General features: G+C 36.3%; 1 long non-coding RNA gene across 1 annotated transcript in view; it reads right to left on the bottom strand.

Annotated features, from left to right (window-relative positions):
- LOC134173181 (uncharacterized) overlaps positions 1-21,521 on the bottom strand; it is a 134,577-nt gene that overhangs the window by 21,294 nt on the left and 91,762 nt on the right. Inside the window, exon 2 of the long non-coding RNA XR_009968155.1 lies at positions 13,616-13,741. This is a non-coding gene — a long non-coding RNA (uncharacterized LOC134173181). The remainder of the gene's footprint in view (positions 1-13,615; positions 13,742-21,521) is intronic.

Consider the following 21,521-nt stretch of genomic DNA (forward strand, 5'->3'; position numbering starts at 1 on the left):
GCCCTGATTAGATTCATAGAAGATATTCAGAGACGCTAACCAGCCTAAACTCTCTAGACTCCTTCATATTTAGTAAGGAGCTACTATCAGTTAATAGCATGCAAAAGACAAGGATGTAGAAAAACCAATTTAGGCTTCCACTGTAATTCTTTTTTAGTGATTTCTTTTATCAGTGTCAATAAAGGAAACCGGTCTTCCTAGTCTATAGTAGTTTTCCACTATCACATATTCCTTGTTAGTGATGAGAAGCAGCTAATGATTGAATATTTTTTTTCATTAAGGCTGAAGAGAATTATGACGAGAAATGAGGAAGCATAACTCAGAAGCCATCCTTTCTTAAAGAAAACTGAAACATATAAAAAGTTTTCATTAACAAGAATTTACAATGGAAAAAAAAAAAAACATTTTTGATGTCATTAAAAGCAAATTATAACATCACTTTTATTTGTCTATTTACTTAATAATTAGCTTTCTTCCTAAAACTAATTTTCTTCCAAAATAATTTTGGACTGATTAAAATTCATACCATAATTATGTCCATAAAAAAATCTGCATTGATCCTAATTAAAACAGTTTTCAGAAAATTCAATCAGTGGAATATTATCTGGTATCTACAATAGCCATGTTCATTCTAATCACATTAGTGCCTTTGTTAGTTTGTGCAAAACACAAGTTAGTGGTACTCATTTTAAGTGGTAGGTTTCAGATTACATCCATGTAGATCTATGCCTCTTCTTCATTTTTCAGACTCCTTTATTTAGTTCTGATCATCAATGGGAAAACAGAGCAAACACCTTCTTCATTATAAAGTTTAATTAATAGATCAGTTCCATTTGGTTTATTGCACTAATTAGCAGGTGTTGCGTAACAAATCTTAAATCTTTCCTGTATGTGAATGTTTTGGGGCATGTTATCTGCAGCACAGTATTACATTTTTACTTGTTTGTGCAACATTCAACCAACTAGCAGCTCAGTCCAAATTAAGGCTTATAACTGTAAAGTGTAAATATTTACAGTCATATTTTTTTAAACAGAATAGTGGAATATATGCACACACGTATCTGAGGAATGTGCACAGCAGTATCTATCAGCATTAAAATTCATTCCCTGTTCTTCATATTTTTCATCACTGTAAGGTAAGCTTTTCTAGTAAGAAACATTTAAGAATTCTGATTTGGGGTCCATAGTATTTTTATTTATCAAGTAGTGACTTCTAAACACTAACATTTTTGAAATGTGTCTTGTCATCATGAGAATTTTTTATTTGCCTGCATTCTGTTTTTTTATAATCTCTCCTAGTCCTCATTGTTAATGTTATAAGGGCTTTAAGAAATATTTTATATGAATTCTAATCATATTATTTATAAAAACAGTGTATGACTGGTGATTTTTCCACATACTCCTATTTATCATTATGCGGCTATTGTACCACTAGTACTCACTCAAATTATGTGAATTATCCTGGGAATACTACACCTTTTTCATATAATTCTGTTACTGATTTAGCTATTGTTTTAGCTTTAGGAAGAGGTGAAAGCATTTAATCATTGTATTTCTTAAAAGCATTAGAATTACATTTGAATCTATTTTCTGTCTCACTTGGGGTTTGTAGGTGGTGTTCTTAGTCAAAGGCGATGAATTACCTGACAGTGAGTACACCTGTGCCGTCATACTTCCTCCTCAAGATAAAAAACATCACATGCTTCCTGTGTGAATTTAACAAAATTCAGAAGAGAAGCTGGCCAGGCCACCTTGACAGACTGGCTCTGGACATCACCTTTACATCAGTATTAATAAAAAATAAATTGATGAGCCCAGACAATGATTTTCAGTGAACCTGAGAGCCTTTCACTTATTGCATTTGTAGTTGACTTACATACTATTGAAAAACTTACATACTGGCTTTTTTTTCAGCTTTTAAAATGTTCCTCCAGGATTGAGACACTTTTAGAGTCGGTGTAAATGGGAAGAGGAAGACAAGGGCAGCTGAACAAAATCATTACTGTCAGAAGGTGTTCTGCAACATTAAGAAGTTCAGTGCATAAAAGGGACTTGTCTACTGGGCTGAAGACAGTAGTAAGAGCTTTGGATTTCTAACAGGGCTTTAAAACTGTAAAAATAAGAGCAGATAACATTGTTATAAATATGAACTTCAAAAGATGCCTTTCCATCCATTAGTGCCAGAAGAAAATCTGAAAAGACCAATTTCAGCAATTTTTGTGCATTAAACAAAATAATACAGGAAAGAGAGTGGGTTGTGACACAACCAGGGTTACTTTATGTAGTAAGATTTCTGAAGCATGCTTCATTCAATCATTCTTTTGTATCTTGCATTAGCTGCCTCTTTTGAGTTGAGTAATATTACAGACTTATAAAAATTAGATTAAAAGACCCTTTGAATAGGTTAGGAAGTCATCCACTCATAAAAGGTGAAAAAGTTACAGCTAAGGTTCTGTCTGTGACCTTAATTTGGTCCTTTCATGTACATATGGTCTTTAATTGGATGTTATCTTATGACTTTTCCAGAAGCTGCCAACACCTTTGCGTATAGGGAACAAGCCGTGTTTACTTGGCAAGCAAAAAGTCAAAAATTTCCTTTCTTTTTCACTGATAAACACACACCTTATTTGTCACACAATATTCAAAGCACATTCAGAATACAGGAGCAATTCCTCCTGGAATTTTTGCATGTCCACCTTTATATAATATACAAGATTACATTAAACACTAGTGAATACATGTTAATGACATCCTTGCGAGGTAAGTATGCACCGTTCTCTCCACTGTACATATGAGGAACAACAGCACAGAGTTACTATCCTCTGTTTCAGAATTTGAGACATGATCTGATTTTCCATACTAAAAGCACCAAAAAACAACACAAAACAAACAAAACACTAAAATTTAACTGCCCAGAGTACAGGAAAAAAGTTATTTCACTACCAGCTCTGATTACATGTTTTGTCGGTCAGGGTTGTAAAAATGAGTTGTCTCAAGTATCTGAATAGAATTAATCTCACCTGTATATGAAGGTGGGGTTCTGACCCGCAGAATTTTAAATACCCAAATTAAGATACATGACAATTAAAGGCCTGAGTTCCTACTGTCTTCAGTGGAGATTAGGGTGAATTGTGTTTCCTAAATACAGGTCTTAAATGCCATTTGAAATATCTTAGGCTATACAAGGCCTCAGCTCATGACACAAATTCGTAGAGGACCTATGCCTGTCTGTATTAGCATCTGGAATCCAGGTCAGATTTGGAAGGGCATCTCAGTGTCATTGACGCTTTGGCATGCACAAGGCTGAAACCCACTCCCACACATTGTAATTGAAGGAATTAAGAAGAGCTGTTAGTTCATCCTAAAAACTACATAAGGAATCTCCTCAGGAGGATCCAGCTGACTGAAATTGTGGGTGTCAAATTCTGCATAAGTGAGGCAGGGATATATCCTATTTGTTTTTTTTGGCTTTTTTTTTCCCCTTGAGGTGATCAGTATTGCTTTGTTTCATCCTTATTTCTCAGGCAAATTCCTGATTCCAGCTCCCATTTTTCTTCTATTCTACACACATTCATCCCAGTACACTCTTCTGGCTTTTTAGCCTTGGGCACATTTTAGTAAAATCTACTTGACACCACATTGACTATTCATAGCATATATTTTGACTTCTTTGCCCATCTAATTCTTGTTTCACTCAGCTGTTTTTTTTGTTTCAAGCTTTTTGAGTCAGGATACTGCCTTTTTATCTTTGGCTCTAGTTCACCATCAGATTGCTGTACCTTATTCCCTCTTCCTTTCTATCTTCTCCTCAGTCTTCTTGAAGAATGAGACATATGGTTTCTGTCTGTAGCATTTTGTATCTTCAGCCTTGTGTTATCTCTTGTTCCCCATTATGAGAAGCTATAGAAAAGTTAATGAAATAACAAGTGCCAAGTGCTGAAAGCTGTGGCACCTGAATCCATTTTCAGTCAGAAGGAGCAAAATCAGTCGTGAATACGGAAGTCCCTTCCTTGCTAACATTCCTAGACTCATGTAGGCTGGTATTTTCTAAGGATAGATCTGACATGTAGCTTCTCAGGCAGAATGGCTAAAATTTGGTAGTTTTAGACTTCTCATGCATTACTGTCAAATAAAATAATGATGACTTGATAAAAGCTGTCAGTCTTGCCAATAATATACTTTCGTATCAGCTGCCAGAATCTCCATGAGAAAGAGAACAGAGAGGAATCTGAAGGATGCATTAACCAATACATTTCATAATGTCAGCATGCCTGCATAGAATATGGTTTTTTTCACATAAAAATTACCTTAATAAAAAAAGAAATAATTATCTTAGAAAAATATAGTCTTCTTTTTTTTTTTGCGGTTCTTCTGAATAGGTAGTTGCCTAATTACAGACCTATTTACAGTGTTATTTTTGATCTTATATCTGTCTGTCCGTTTACATAAAGCAGAGCACGAAACTGATGACTGTGCATCCACTGTTTTTAAGACTATTGCCCTAAGCAAATTTGTCTTAGAATGCTTTTGAGCTGTTCAAAACAGATCCAAAGAGTAAGCTACCACCTGAGCAACGTGATCTGTCAGGAGTTCAACTTTTGATCTTATCCTCTGGCCTTCATTCCTCTGTTGCTATATATGTGTATTCCAGAGTCACTTTCTCATGCTGTTATGCTGAAAAGGCATTTTGTCTCCCTTTGCTAGCTATATTATGTTCAAAGGTTCTGGTAGAAAAGAAGAAAAAATAAAAGATTTTTTTAAATTTTTTTTTTTACTTTCTGCTTTCCTAGGTTTACAGCTTCAGTTGCCAAAACGTGGCAATCTACACTGAGATAACATAAGGTTTTGTGCATGACTTCGTCGTGCTAGGCCAGAAAGACAGAGGTCACCCACAAGTCTGCTGGCAAAGGTACTATTCCCCTGTGCATGTCTTGCATATGCTGAAATGCTTTGAATGTTACTAAATGCCTGCATTAGACAGCAGAATAGAACCCAAGATTCTAGAAAGTTTTGGCCTTTTATCGTGGATGACTCAGAGTGGCTAAATGCTGATGTCTTTTTGTGAGCTGGATATGGACATGATTATTGTGATTAGTGAAGACCTAGTCAATATCATCAGTGAAGTCTATTGCATATATTCATATATTTATGAATAATAACAAACCAACAGCCTATAAGGTACTTTGAATTATACATATTTATTCAAAGTCAGTAACCAAAAAAATAAAGGAGAAAATTACTGGCAGAACTGGTCTGAATTTTCTAACAGAATGATAGGGATGTACTAGTGCAGTTCATGCACGTGGTGAGTGGAAAAGGAAGGTGCAGGGACAACTTGTGTCCTGGTGATTTGTTACATTGCACTTGCACTGTACAAACCCTATTTGTTATTATGTGAAATGGAGTTGAAGTTTTTTTATCTAAACTTTTGCTTTTTCATATCATCCTTCACCAAATTAATAGAATAAAAATAACTTAACCATGCACACAAGAAAGTGGTTTCATGCTGTTTAAATATATAACATGCATGTAATCTAAGGGTTGTTAAATATAATTCCTTTATAAAACTTTACATGTTTATATGACTGAACTTTTTTTCTGTAAAAAAAAACAAGTTTATGTGTCAATACCATGTTTAATTAAAGGTCATTTCAATTTAAATTTAATTGCACTGCTCTGTAAGAAAATTAAGACTGTATAACTATCACCCCAGCAACTTGAAAACTTGGGTGGGTACTTTTTATTCCTAGCAAGAAAAAAAAATAAATATGAAAGGAATATTCTGTGAAATTCCTTATGGGCCAAATGCTGATCTGCAAAATACACTTATGTGCAGTTGGGTGTATAATCAGAATAATCAAACTAAGCAATCAAGCTGTCAGCCAAATACACAATAAAAGGAGAGCAGTCATAATTAGGTTTCAAAATCTACTAGGGATCTTTACATGTAAAAGAATCCTTAGCACCACCCAGATCAACAGGACTCTGTTGCACTGAAAGATCCATCAAAATGTACACAGGTAATTCAGGATTCACATTTAATTTCATTACCTCTTTTTTACTTACGTAATGCAGAATTCAAACAAAGGAATTGGCATACTGGTGTCCGCTGTAATTTGCTTCACTTCAACATAATTCGGCTAGGTGATATAAACAGCTAATACTTTGTGTAATGTAAAAGTTGTTGGTGCTTTGCATATCTAGAACCTTGCTGCTTTCTGTTACAGGATCAAAGAACTGATATGAAGGGAACATTGTCACATATCTCCTTTACATTAAAAAAGGATAGCTAGCTAGAAGCAGAACTTTTATTATGAGCACAGAGTAGTCCACACAAGTCCATAAGGGGATGAAACATGTTTGTGAATATGCATGTGCTACCGAATTCAAGCTTTAAAGGTTACATTTGAGAATAGTTGCAGAACACTACTAAGAGATGTAGAAGACCAATTATTTTACTGAACAGAGACCTCTGTTTTCTTACTCTTTTACACTGGTCTGTTGGTTCTGGGGAGTTGTAATTTGTTTGTTTGTTTGTTTGTTTTTGTCAATAAACTCTTTCTTTACACTTATTTCAGTCACCATTTTTTTATTTCTTTCTCCTACCCCCACCCCCAGACATTATTTAAAAGTTAAATGAAACCTTGGTGTACATGTTCTTCTACTTACAGTGAGTTAATCTTTTATGGTAAATAAGAACGTGTATTCCTTGTGCAAATCAGTAATACTTATGCAACAAATAATTTTGCTCTGTGACTTTTCAGAAATGGATCCCAAATTTTCAGACAATAAACTCCATATTTTCAAATTTTGCTGCTTTGTGTTACAGAGATAGGGTTTCTTTTGCACCTTGGCTGACTCTCTTCTCTCTGTGTTTCCAGACCTTCAGTTTTAACAAAAGTAACAGCTAAAATTTTGCTTACAAGAGCATTATTATTATATATCAGATTGCAGATTGGAGTTTTCATTTTTTCCTACTCATGTTAAAATGATTAAAGTTGGTTATTCAAGAGAGTGGGATACTTAATAACATGGATCCTTGTAAAATATCTCCAAGTAAAATTTTGACTATTTGGCTTGCAGGTGGAAAGTTTTAAGCAGTTTTGATTTGATTTCCCTTGAAAATTAACGGTTTTGTTCACAAAACATAACATCTCCATGAAGACCTAAATAGCTGTAGTCTTGATCTGGCTAAAAAGTCTACATTTAGATTTATAAAACATACAGATTCTGAATTGGTTTGTTCAAATAATAGATGTAGTATTAAGACAAAAAATGTACTAAGAAGGAGAAAAAGCAATCTAAGTCTCTAATATAGTATGATGGATGAAAATGCAGAAGTTAGACAACATAACAGCAATTACAAAATCACAGAATCACAAAATAGTTAAGGCTGGAAGGGACCACCGGAGGGATTCCAGTCCAGTTTCTCTGTTCATGCAGAGTCACCTAGAGCACATTACTGAGGATTGTATCCAAACAGCTCATGGTTACCTTCAGGGAAGGAAATTCCACAGCTTCTCTGAGCAACTTATTCCAATGCTCAGTCACCCTCACAGTAAAGAATTCTTCCTCATGTTCATGTGGAACTTCCTGTATTTTAATTTACACCCGTTGCCCCTCATCCTATTGCCTGGAACCACGAAGAAGAGTCTGGCCTGCCCTTTTGACACCCTTCCTTCATATACTTGTGCACATTAATCAAATTTGCCCTGAGACTTCTCTTGGCTAAACAGGCACAGTTTCCTCAACCTTTCCTTGAATGGGAGATGATGCAGATACTTAATCATCCTAGTAGCCCTTTGCTGGACTTGCTTCAGGAGCTGCATGTCTCTTGTACTGGGGAGCTCAAAACTGGACACAGTACTCCAGGTGAGACCTCATCAGGGCTGAGTAAGGGGGTGTGGGTGGGATTATCTCCCTTGACCTGCTGCAGTGCTATTCCTAATGCAGCCCAGGATACCACTGGCCTTCTTGGCTACAAAGGCACATTACTGGATCACGGACAGCTTGTTGTCCATCAGGACCCCACCGTCACTCTCCTCATAGTTTTTCTACAACAACAGGTCAGCCCCCAGCCTGTTCTGGTGCCTGAAGTTATTCGTTGACAGATGCAGGATCCTGGATTACCTTTGTTGAGTTCTTTTCTGCCCATCTCTATAGCCTGTCTAGATCCTTCTGAATGGCAGGCCAGCACTCTGGTATTAACCACTTCTCCCAGGTTCATATCATCAGCAAACTTTCTGAGGAAGCACTCTATCCCTTTAGCCAAGTCATTGATGAAGAAATTTGACCCAATAGCTATTGGAGGGCACCACTATTTGTGGGTCTCCAACTAGACTCTATGCCACTGATCACAACCCTCTGAGACCTGCCATTCAGACAGTTCTCAGTTCACCTCACAGTCCACTTGTCCAGGCCCCACTTCCTGAGCTTGCCTATGAGGTTGTCATAGGAAACAGTGTCCTAAGCCTTGCTGAAGCCCATTTATCATGTTCTAATGAAGAAAACCGCACTGTCAGATTAATCTTCTGTTTCTCCATTTGGCATCACCTCTAGTGTAATTTCAGCTGAGAAACACAAGAGTATTTTCAGTAATATATGTGAAGATAATAGTGAAAAGAAGGGAAGGGCAATGATGATACATCAGAAGACAAATGTATACAGAAATTAATAAAAAAAAACAAAACAATTTAAAAACAAACTGATGACTTGACAATGCATTGTATATATATCTGTATATATGTGTGCATCAAACTAGTATAAAGGTGGACAAAAAACATACTTTCAAATTTCCTGTTTTGCCTGGTGACTCTTAAAGAAAAATGCAGATAACCCTGTATCAGAGACAGATCACCAAGCTATTCCTGTTTTTTTTCCCTGTTATTGCATGGCTCTTGTATTCCAGTCCCCCTCAATAATTCATACTCAGAAGAAAGATGTCTAACAGCCTAACACCAATTTAACACCGATCTATAAATTTAGCCATTTTCCAGTAATGTGGGACCAGTGACTGTAATCCATTTAGACAGAAAAATGTACTGAAATGACTTGCTGGGTGTGTTAGTTTAGAATGTAAAAGATTCCAATAGTTTTCAGTTGAACTCCATGTAACTCCAGTGAATTGAGCAGAGCCTGGCAAGACTAACAAACAGATTAGTCTCCAGTGGAAACAGATATCACTCAGTACCTCCCTGAATTGCAGCCAAGATCAGGTGTAGTGTAGAATCTATTTTACAAGCTATCAAGCTTCTTAGCATGCATGGGAACCTGTTTGCTGCATGTAAGTGTTAACTGATTTTACGAGATGGCAGGATAACAGAGCAAAATCTTGAATTGGCGTGTTATTAGTAATTATTATATTGCACATCACTTATTTCATGGAAGCAAGCAGAATGAATGAGGCTTATGGAAAGGGCACATGTATCTAGATACTATTCCATGCACTAAACTTTCCAGTAACATTATACCAGACATGTTTCACACTGTCCATTGTACCAAGTATTAGGAATTCATGGACTGCTTCAGAAAAAAGTCCAGAAAATTCAAATTTTATTTTACTTCAGAGAAAAAAAAAAAAAAGGAATAAAAAAAAATTATACACTCAGCAGAAAATGAAACAACGTAAAAGAAACAGGATCAAATCTTAGTAACTACAAAATGTTTTTTCATCATTACTTAATACTTGTTTATATTAGCAACTAAAATTACTTATAAGCTGAACCCTGTAAGTCATATTTATATCCAATTACCATTTTAAACTGACATTGTGCTGCCAGCACAGACTGTATAATAATTTCTACAAAAGCTATGTGCAGCACTGTAATTTGCAGTTTGTGGAGCTCATAAAGCACAACATCATAGCTTTTTCATTGTGAGAGTGACTGAGAACTAGCAAAAGTTTCCCAGAGGGATTGTGAAGTTTTCTTTCTTGTAGATATTCAGAAACTGTCTAGACATGTGCCTGCTATCGATGACCCGGCTTGTGCGAGGGAGTTTTGGAGAAGGGGAGACTGAGGGGTGACCTTATTAGTATATATAAATATATAAAGGGGGAGTGTCACGAGGATGGAGCCAGGCTCTACTCAGTGGCAAACAATGATAGGACAAGGGGTAATGGGTACAAACTGGAACACAAGAGGTTCCACTTAAACTTGAGAAGAAACTTCTTCTCAGTGAGGGTGATGGAACACTGGAACAGGCTGCCCAGGGAGGTTGTGGAGTCTCCTTCCCTGGAGTCATTCAAAACCCGCCTGGACACATTCCTGTGTAACACTATCGAGGTGTTCCTGCTCCGGCAGGGGGATTGGACTAGATGATCTTTCGAGGTCCCTTCCAATCTCTAGCATACTGTGATACTGTGTGATACTGTGATACTGTGAGTTGGACCAGATGACCTCCAGAGGTCCCTTCCAACCTCAACCATTCTGTAATTCTGTGAGAAACACAGCCTGCTAACTTCTTACAGTTAAGCCTCTATTTTCATCTTGGCTGATCCTCACCACCTGGACTAGTTTTCTCCATGGTTGACATAAACCTGAAAAAAAAACAAAAGACAGCCAGAAATGCTACATGATGAACAGCTCCTAGCAGAGCTGTTAGCACTGTTTTCCCATTTCTAAAGTAAGTGTTGGAATAAAGATGAAAATTACATGCCTTTATCTCCTTAGGACCAGTTCCATTTTTTGTTTTCCTGTTATAATGCATTCTTAAATGTACTTGCTCAAGATGGAATCTTTTCTCAGAAAGATATTTTGCATCCAAAACCCAGGGAGTACCTTTACTGCCAGGCTACAGAATATAGTGGGAAATGTCAGTCTCATATTTATGAAAAATATTTATGAATATTAAGTGCTCACAATGGTCAGAAGTAACTATTTTCAAGTCAGTAGCAAAATCCAATTATTGATCATAACTGGTTGTCTGGACTGTTTACAGAAGACTACATATTTCATATTTAAAGAGTTGCTAAATTGTGCAAATAGTAGCTTATTTGTGTCTTTAAGTGGAAAGAATGTAATTGTTCTACTTTGGTGAAGGTATTGCTGGAACTCTGGAGCTTTAGGAAAAGTTACCATCATGAGTTTTGGGGAAAGTTTTATTTTTCATAGAAAATTACCAGTCTAAAGAAGATAGCTCTATAAAAACTAGATTTATATTGCATGGGAATGAGATTTGCAGGCACAGCAACTCTGATCTGTTATGAAAAATAAGTTTTTTCTGACCGATCTGCAGGAATTTCTGAGTACCAGCCCCCTGATCACAGCAGTCTACTGAATGTCTAATATACCAAATGTCTATGGCAATAGTTATACCCCCAGAAATATGTTTTTCAAACCTGGGTGCTATCTACCAGTAGTTTCAGAAAAGACTGGTTAGAAATCTGGTATAATGATTACTGGACAAATTTCTATATGGTGTTTCAATTCCTTTGCAATATTCAATGTGCAACAGAAGCATCTAATATATTTTCCAGATACTAGTGGTAAATAATGAACTTAATATTGTAGTTCATGAGTACTACAGCTCTGTCCTTGTAGAAGAACAAATTTAAAATTTTATTACTTTTTATTGCTCTGATCTCATTTTTATGTTCTTCTATTGTTAGACAGTTATTTAATGCACACATTCTTAAAAAAGTATTGCCAACTTCTCTCAAGAAGATAAGGGAAAAATAAAGTCTTAACCTAAAGTGTGGAAAGTGATTCTCATTGCCTCATAAATTTCTCTTCTGCCAGTACTGACTAATTTCCTAAAACATTACTTTGGGGGAATTATCATTATAGGCATGTTTACTAGGTATATATACATTTCCAGAAGAAGATAAGCATAGTATGTTATGGCACCTTATAACCACGCAGTCAGAAATGGTGATCCTCAACCTAAACTTGCAGTACGATATTTGTTTTGTCTAAAAGCCTGAGTATCTAGTATTTGGGAAGCAATTGTTGCTGAAATATTGCTGCAAACTGTGGAAGTTTCTGGTGGAATAACAAAAAGCTGTAGTCTTGGCTCAGCAGTAATCAGTATACATGGAAGAAAAGTTGTCACTGCCAATAAAGCTTTTAGAGATTTTCAATAGGCACAATGTCTAGGAGAATGGTCCACAATAAAGAGAACAAACTCGAATACCAGTTTCAGTTTTGGGCTCCTCACTACAAGACACTAAGGTGCTGGATTGTGTCCAGAGAAAGGCAACGAAGCTGGTGAAATGTCTACAGCACAAGTTCTGTAAAGAGCAGCTGAGGGAACTAGGGGTTGTTTAGCCTGGAGAAGAGAAGGCTCAGGGGGTACCTTATCACTCTCTACAACTACCTGAAAGGAGATTGGAGCAAGGCGGATGCCTGTCTCTTTTCCCAAGTAACGAGTGAATGGACAAGAGAAAATGGCCTCAAGTTTCACCAGGGAAGGCTTAGACTGGATGATAGGAAAAATTTCTTCACCAAAATGGTTGTGAACACACTGCCCAGGGAAGTGGTGGAGTCAGCATTCCTGGAGGTATTTGAACTACATGTAGACGTGGCTTTAGGGACACGGTTTAGAGGTGGACTTGGCAGTGCCAGGTTAATGGTTGAACTCGATGATCTTAAAGGTCTTTTCCAACCTAAATGATTCTGTGATTCTAAGTTACTACAACTTGTTTGTCTCAAAAGGAGCTCTGACTTCTTTGGTGTTGTCTGACTGGTGACCCCAACCACATTACCAGTGTCAAGGCACTGCAAGCGCCCATGGATCCCTGCTGCCTGGACACTAGAGGTGTCAGGGCCTCCCTGGTCCTGTCAGAGCAGGGACTGCCAACCAAGGTCTGGCACACTGCTCCAACCAGGGGCAGAGCAGCCGGGCAGCACCAGGGCACCCCAGCCCCTGCCTGGCACTGGGCACTTCCCTGGAGATGGGCCAAGGCTGAGCTGGGATATTCACCTGCAGGGGGTGTCCCTGGAACTAAAATGAGGTCCTGAGCTGTGGCCAGCATGGCAGGAGGCCCAAGAGGCAGGGTGGGGACACCAGGTCTGGTGGTGCCTCCAGGGCCCTGACAATACCTTGGTAAAACAGACTTGCAAGCCTAACATCTCACTGAAGTAAAAGTGCAGTTCAAGTTTATTTGTAATTTGCTATAATCTGATCAGGCTCTCATTTCCTTAAGGAAACATAAGTGACCTTTTCATATTTTAAAATTATTAAGGAGCTTTTTAAAAGCTGAACTTTTTTAAAAAGCTGGAGCTTTTTAAAAGCTGATTTTAAGAATATTTAGTTTTCCAAGTTACAAAGGTTGAAAGAATCATCTATTCTAACTTCATATCCTGTTATGATGGGATTTTGTGTTTCATTAAGAATAGCTTTAAAGCAAGCACATTAATCGGTTCTCTATAAATGGCATTTATAATGCTCAGTTTCAGGTTTGAGGAGAGAGATAATGTTGTCAGGAGGCGGAGAACATTTCCACTAATGAGAAATTCAGTGCACACTCTGAAATGGCTTGATAGACATGCAAGCTGTCTCATATTAAGGGTGACATATAACATCTTTTGTTTGTTGTGTTTCCTCTTTTATCACACATTGTGTTTTGTTGTAAGGTGAGCTCAGCAGTATGGAGAAAGGCCACCTACTTGCTCACTGCTGGCTGTCACATACTGGATCCATGCGCAGATCTTTGGAGTCAGAGGAGCAACAGTCCTCTCCTGAGAGAGTAAAACGGAGTGGGAGGACTCCCAAGTCTGTATACAAGTGTGTATTCCAAGAACTGGAAGGAAACACAATATAAAGATGAAGAGGTGATATACAGAGAGTTACCAGAGGTCTGCAGCACACTGCTTAGAACTGTTCATGACTCAGCAAACCACTAAATATTGCTGTACTGAAAGCAAGAGTGACATGAAGGACCTGTCTCTGAAGCAAAACAGTGGGCAGTGAGGACTTCTAACACTGCTTTCCTTTTGATTTGATCTGACCCAGCTGATCTGAGCTTCTGTTCCACAGGAGTCAGCTTGTTGTAGTTTATCTTCCAATAAAATCTAACATCAGCAGCTCAAGGCTTTTTCAGGTTTTTTAATATCATCACTTCAGAGAAAAGTTATTGCTGTCCACAGATGAATTTGAGATTTGTGATCCCTGAATATTCAGCTATGCATGCCAAAATGAATGCTATGGAATCTCTTGAAGATATGATTGATTACATTAAGTAGAAGTCAATAGAACATTCTTTGGTCACACACACACAAAGGTGAGATTTATTAGCATCCTTCTTGACTTAATGAATGCTTTTAATATGTATAAATTAAATGCTGCATCAGTATTTTTAAGCATATATGATTTAAAGGGAAGGTATTAGGACCTACAAATTAAACTGCTTGAGAACATTACCAGATTACAAATACTTAAAACTAATATTAGAATCCTAATACGATTTTCTCCCTTTAATTTAGTGGAAAATTGAATGCTATTGAGAAAAAGAAAGAAAGAAAGAAAAAGAAAGAGTGAGCAATTTAGCTAATTTTATTATGACATGCTATCAAAACAGAATTTCTTACAGGTTCATTTTCCTGAACAAATCCTTTTTTAAATGTATCAGGATTATTAGGTAGTATCCCCCCTTTGGTTCATTATATTCTGGTAAAATATTTCATAACTTTTAACAGGAAATAATCAGAACTTGTTTCTTTCATGTCTTTTTAGGTAATGGAACAATGAAGTGATTGCAGGTTGTATAGACCTCTCAGGAGCAATACTAATAATTAGAAAAAAAGTTAAATATCTGGCAGAATAGGGATTTGCAATTAAGTGTTACAGATTATTTCTAAAATAACTTTTTTTCCCACATCTAATGTAAAACAAGAGACTCACTAAAATCTGCTTTCTAGATTATACTTTATTCCCAGTAAATTAAAATAAATTACTTACAATCTTTCTCGTGAGTGTTGAGAAGAACTGCACTGAATAGACAATTTTGTTACATCCTTTTTGGTCTTTTCTTTCTAATGTCCCAGTTTGTGATGACTAATCAGAGGAACAACTTTTCAAATTACTGGGTTAATTCATCCATTCTAGCCATCTATAGTATATGAATATTTATCTAAGTGTGAGTTAGAGTAAATTCCAGAGACACTGGCAGCATTCTTTTTTGTCTTACCATCAAGATAATCATAACCCAGTCTTGGATTTAAAGTCCTTCACCATGAAATTCCAAGTAGATCAATGAAATGTTAATGAATTATGGATATAAACTGGTATTTGGTTACTGTTGCATTGTCTTGACTTTGTTAGGTTGTGACAGACCAAATGGTAAAAGAGTTGATACAGTTTTCCAGTTTGTGCCTTTGGTAGTTTTGTATTTGATTGAAGGTGACAAAATGCATTACTACCCAAGTTCCTCTCAGTATTTTTAAACCGCCTTCCCCGATTAAAGTGTCTCTGTATCCAGCTTCCTTTTTATGTGCAATTCTGTCTTTGACCTGTTTTCATATATTTTATCTTTTTTTTTTTTTTTTTTTTCCTAGTGGCTGATTTCCATTAATATTTTATGGGCCAGTTTGAGGTATTTGTTCCTAGGTGGTTATAAAGTTAACATAAAGTAAGCCGTAATTCTCTGTTCTGCCAGTATTTTATGAAGTTGGCTGAAGGAAAGTTAATGGTTGATATTTTAGATACTGTAAGACTAAAATATTCCTACTTTAAACAAGTTAGTGATTTCTTTCTAATATTTTTTGTGTTGTCAGCACTCTTTCACTGACTTGCTTTTTTTTTACGTAACAAAGCAACATAACACCAATATAACTCTATGGCATAAATAACGTTCTTGTGTTTCTATACAAAACAGTTCCTTTGCTTTCTCCAGCAGTTTGTAAGAAGGTATGACAGACTCCTTCTGCAGCTACCTGCTGGAGAATCTGACTCATAGTGAAGTAGAAGTGGGAGGGGGCATTCTTTTTTTTTACTTTCCTTAGAAGCTATGTTAATACTAAATTTCCAGAGAAGGGCTAGAATTTTACCTCAAATGATGGTTATTTAAAGGGCATAGGACCATTCCTTTAATGTTAGATATCTGGATAGAAGAGACACTATGAAACTCCGCTCAGAGAACTTGCAGAAACTTCTTCAGCTATTGTAGTATAAACTTTAGATTAAATCCCTTCTCAGTCCCTTGAGAGCGGTGCATATCCTGCACACACCCTTGCAGTCACAACAATATAACATCCATCCATATTATAACAGGCTGTTAATGAGTGCTCAACTTTTGTACAGCTTCCTTCCTTTTTCTCCCTCCTTAATCCTTCAGATTCAGACTGAAAAACAAGTCATAGAATCACAGAATCATTTAGGTTGGAAAAAATCTTTAAGAACATTGAGTTTAACACAGAACTGCCAAGTCCACCACTAAACCATATCCATAAACTCCACAGCTCCACATCTTTTAAATACCTCCAGAAATGGTGACTCCACCACTTCCCTGGGCAGCCTGTTCCAGTGCTTCACAATTCCTTTGGTGAAGAAATATTTCCTAACATCCAGTCTAAACCTTCTCTGTGACAACTTGAGGCCATTTCTTCTATCCGTTTGGAAAAGAGACTGACATCCACCTTGCTACAGCCTCCTTTTAGGTAGTTCTAGAGAGCAGTAACGTCTCCCCTGAGCCTCCTTTCTCCAGGTTAAACCACTCCAGTTCCCTCAGCTGATCCTCATAGGACTTTTCTCTAGACCATTCATCTGCTTTGTTGCCCTTCTTTGGACACTGTAGCACGCCAGTGTCTTTCTTGTAGATTAAGCTCTCGCCAGGCTTTTGCCCTAAATATTTTTATTGGAAATTTGGGTGTGGTGCATTGGGTGCAAGAACAAGAGTGCGGATGAAGATCCACTATACAATCCTCAGTCAAAATACAGCCTAAATATTCCACTTTGTCTTTGTGAAAAAGGTAGTCTTCTTGCATTTGCAAAGAAATCTGCAATTTCTATAAAATATCCTGCATGCCCGCACATGAGACAAAAATCAAAATAAAAAAACTGTTTCTTTTATAATTATTATAGTAACTTTATTACAGAAATCGTTACCAGATAAATATGCAGACACTGTTTCAGATTAGATCTTTTATTTATTCATTCAAATTTTGATGAAACATTAAGAAAATTCTTTGCTTCTATGAAAACATAAATTGGCAAACCCCCCTTGATACTCTGAAAACATTGCTTTAGACATCAAAAATACTGTAGAAACTTTTTTGTCTTTTGGTTCAACCCTGTGGCCACCTTTGATGTACTTGAACCATCGTATTAAATGCACAATTATGAGCTACTTAAAAATATACTTGTTTTGTGGCCCTTAAAGACCATCTGGATTGAAAGTGCAGATTAAGAAAGTAATTTATGCTCCTGATAGGATCAGGAAATGAGTGTCAATGGGGTCCAGCAAGCCTCTTAGTTGAGGACTGGATAATCAAGCTTTCAGAGCTCCCCCTGCTACACCTTGATACAGTTTGGTTGCAGTCTTTGTACCTCCTGTTGCACTACTAAAAATATCAGAGACATACTTCTGGCTTCAGTTCAGCTGGAGTCAAAGTCTGCACTAAATGTTGTCAATATCCTGTGAAACAGTATACTGGCTTAGAGTACAATTAATCTGTCTTAAGATCATTCAGATCTTGAGCTGATGTCTTGATTTTAAATCAGCAGTAAGGAAGCAGCATGCCTCTACAACCTTGTAGTTAGTTCTGTCATTAAGAGATGAAGTTATAGGCCTTGATCAAAGGATTGGGTTTATATTTAATGGGGAAACACTGTAATGATCCCAGAAGCCTGGAATTCATCCTAGCCCTTTAGCTGAGCAATTCATCATGAGACTTCTGAGTCAAACACATATATACATATACATGTCTTCCTTCTCTTCTAGTCTGACTCTTCCTCACAATGACTCTATGCTGACACTGCCCCACAACTCTTTTCCACAGAAAAAAAAGCTGCAAAAATAAGGTGAGAAAAAATTATATCCCACCCTGCTGATGAGCATTTTAATGTTTGAGCTATCACATAAACATATATCACCCTTATGATGCCACAAAAGTGTTCGAAGAGTTCCTTTGTATCTGAGGGTGAGGCTGCCAAGCCATGACTTGCCACTGGGAAGAAGCAGAGTATCAATGAAATAGAGAGGTATGATTAAAGACATATTCAGTGTCTTTATTAGCCAGCTCTCGGTTACTTCTGACTCATCATGCCATTTTGACAGAAACATTGTGCAATTGGAAAATGAACAAGGAAAGACCCATAACTTTAAATTTCTTGTTGCAAAGCTATGTTTTCTGGATGCCCATTATTATATTCTGATATATATTTTTGTACATATAAGGAGACTATAATTCTCTCGTTTGGAGAAATACTTTTAATAGGACAGGTCATATAGGAATATATTTCACGATTTTATTTTTTCATCTGTCCTGCAGGTTAAAAATGAGGACATAAATTTCATTGTGTGAGTTTTGATAACTAAATCTGTTTGAGGTCTTCATCCTTGTCTACCTATATAGTCAATAAAGATGATCAATATAGTTAGCGGAGTTGAGAGCATGATTCTTCTTACTCTAAAGCAGATATCTAAACCAAACTAAATGAACCATAACCTAAAAGTGTCTTTTTTTTTTTTTTTTTCTGGTCTATAAGGGAAGTCGGTCTACTGTGACTGTCATCTCCAGACATCTATTTTGTAGTCATCTAAAGTCTAATTAGTTTAATCACACTCACAATATTTAAGTAGCTGAATTTACGTGAGTTCAATCATGTTCCTGCTTTTTTCCATTCAATGTTCTTGAGTATTCCTTTCTAATTTTTCACTTTATTAGGTAATAGCTATGAAATGAGATTGAGAGAAGACTAATGGACTGGAAATCAGAGTAACTAAAGCTGTAGAAGATCAAAATATGTGTAGATTTGTCATATGGCCTATTTAATTAAAAAAATATTTTCAGATAGCTAAATCTTAAGCTTTAAAAATGAGATTCTAAAACTTGGATTTAAAAACTTGCAAAAAAGCTTGGTATAAGAAAAAAAAAAAAAAAAAGACACTCCAGAGAAAATAGATCTGTAAAGCTGTCAACATAAGACAAAAAGAGAAAGCACTGCAGGTATATAAACGTGCCAGTTGAAACTTTGGAGGTTTCTCTCATCTGGGTCTCTGTCTAGTAAGAATCTGAGTTCCACATGGTGAACACGCACACAGTCAATGTGATACCTCTTCCCTTACTACATGAAAGATTATTCTATTGAAGAAAAAAAGTCAGTTAAATCTAGTCTCAAAGTAGAACTGCTATTACTACACATTTCTTGGTATAAACTTAATAGAACTTTGTAAATGAAGTACTGCTTAATTCTCTCTTGTCGTCTGGTTCTTCTCAGTGTAAGGCGTAAAAAGCTTTTTTAAACAACACAATAAACCTGATAACATTAAATTAAACTTTTACTTTATCTAAACATTAAAAATCCATTTGGTTTTGGTTGTTTGGGGGGGTTGTTGGATGGGGTTTCTTTGGTTGGTTGGTTGGTTTTTGGTGGTTGTTTTTTTTTTTTCCTCTGGAATGTATTCTTAAATACTATAGAAGAATAATAATTATCTGTAGAGGTCTGATATATTTAAGAGTCTATCTCAGGCTGTGAAACATTGCAGCCAGCCATTAGGTATCAGGAAGTGGCTTCCTCCCATCATGTATTACATCATCATGAATTATTAATCATTATTATTAAAACATTGATCTTGTGTCTATGAAGTGTGTGTTAAGAGACTAAATATGTCATCTTCAGAAAATATTAACATTCTTTTCAGCTACAAGAAAGGAAGAAAGAAAGAAAGGAAGAAAGAAAGGAAGAAAAAAGAAGGAAGGAAGGAAGGAGGAAGGAAAGAAAGAGAGAGAAAGAAAGCAGGGAGAGAAAGAAGGAAAGAAAGAAAGGAGAGAAAGAAGGAAAGAAAGAAAGGAAGAAAGAAAGGAAGAAAAAAGAAGGAAGGAAGGAAGGAGGAAGGAAAGAGAGAGAGAGAAAGAAAGAAGGGAGAGAAAGAAGGAAAGAAAGAAAGGAGAGAAAGAAGGAAAGAAAGAGAGAAAGGAGTCCTTGAAATTAAGTTTTGCTCACACTTTGAAGAAATGACTCTATTCAGTAGTGCCCTTTTTTTTGTAGCAAGTAAAATAGCTCCTGATGAACTACAGATCTTCCATTTGTAAGTAGTGCCTATTAAATTAAGGGTTTAGATCAGGAATAATAATTTAACATGAAAATGCCTACAGCCAAACTGCCAAAGGTTTTGCTATGATCTTGCAATCACAGTTGATTAGCCATAATAGGCCTGTAACTTCAGCAGCAAAGGAGATCATTTGCTGAATCATACAGATACTAAACAACTTCCATAAAGATAAGAAAATGTTCTTTAACTTATGGAGTACTGAATAACTTGTCTAAAGACTTTAGTTTTTCCTAATATTAGAAAATTACTGTTTTCTTTCTTCAGGTTTTACTATTGAATGCAATGTATTTTTCACTAATTGAATAATGTAGTCTTAGTTATAGAGAAGTAAAATAGAAAGTCAGGCTACAAAATATTCAAACTGTGCGGTGCCTTTTTTTTTAAGTAGTGCATTCCTATCTATGTGTAAGATCAAATGAAGATGACTTTCTTCCCCAGGCTTAACCAAACAGCTCATCAAGGTTCCATTTTACCTCTTAAAGAGAGGCACATGAAATTAAATAAATTTCATACGTACTTGAAAGTTGTTATTTTTAAAAAGTTTGAAGGTAGAACTTTGGGAAAAGCAAAGGAAATGGCTGTCATATTTTTGCACATGTCTAAAGGATATTTCAGAAATTACATTTACCACTGAAACCAGATCCTGGCAGCACATGAAAGACAACAGGAGGACAGAATTAAAATTAATTGTATCCTTATTCTTAATTGGTAAGGTACTCAGAAGTATAACATCTGGATTGTACTTCTTGCAAATTTTAAGAAGTCTAATAAGCAATGCAGAAATGTACATAAACATGTACATTTCCTTTATTCTCATAAAGGGAAAAGGGTAAAGAAAGCATTTGTTTTAATCTATGCCTCTACCTTGGCTTTTTTTAGGCTAGTCTTTTAAAATAACTGAATAGCCAGAATTTTTTTTTTTAAATTAAGATATATAGACCACCAAAATAAAGAATTTCCCTTCATCAGCAACCGTTCAGTTATTCTTTACTTCTGTATTACTGAAGATACTGTACACATAAGTGAGTTGGCAAAGTTACTTTGGTCTGAAAACATATGTATGTGAATAGGATACTCTGTTCTAATGAACTGAAAAGTATTTGTCAAGAAAACACTGCAAAACAGGTATAATATATATGCACATATGTAGCATGCTAGATTATTTTCACTCTGACAAGTGCATGGGTGGAAGCCTAAGGAAAGCATCTGACAGCTCTTCACAACATACCAGTTTCAACTTCTCACTGACCTTTCTTGAATTTCTCTATATTTACAGAAGTCTTATACAAGGTGACCCAGCTGTACGTAC

Source organism: Pezoporus occidentalis, unplaced genomic scaffold (assembly GCF_034315485.1).
Source record: "Pezoporus occidentalis ecotype Australia unplaced genomic scaffold, CSIRO_AGI_Poc_V1 ctg5, whole genome shotgun sequence".
In the NCBI taxonomy this organism is placed as follows: Eukaryota; Metazoa; Chordata; class Aves; order Psittaciformes; family Psittacidae; genus Pezoporus; species Pezoporus occidentalis.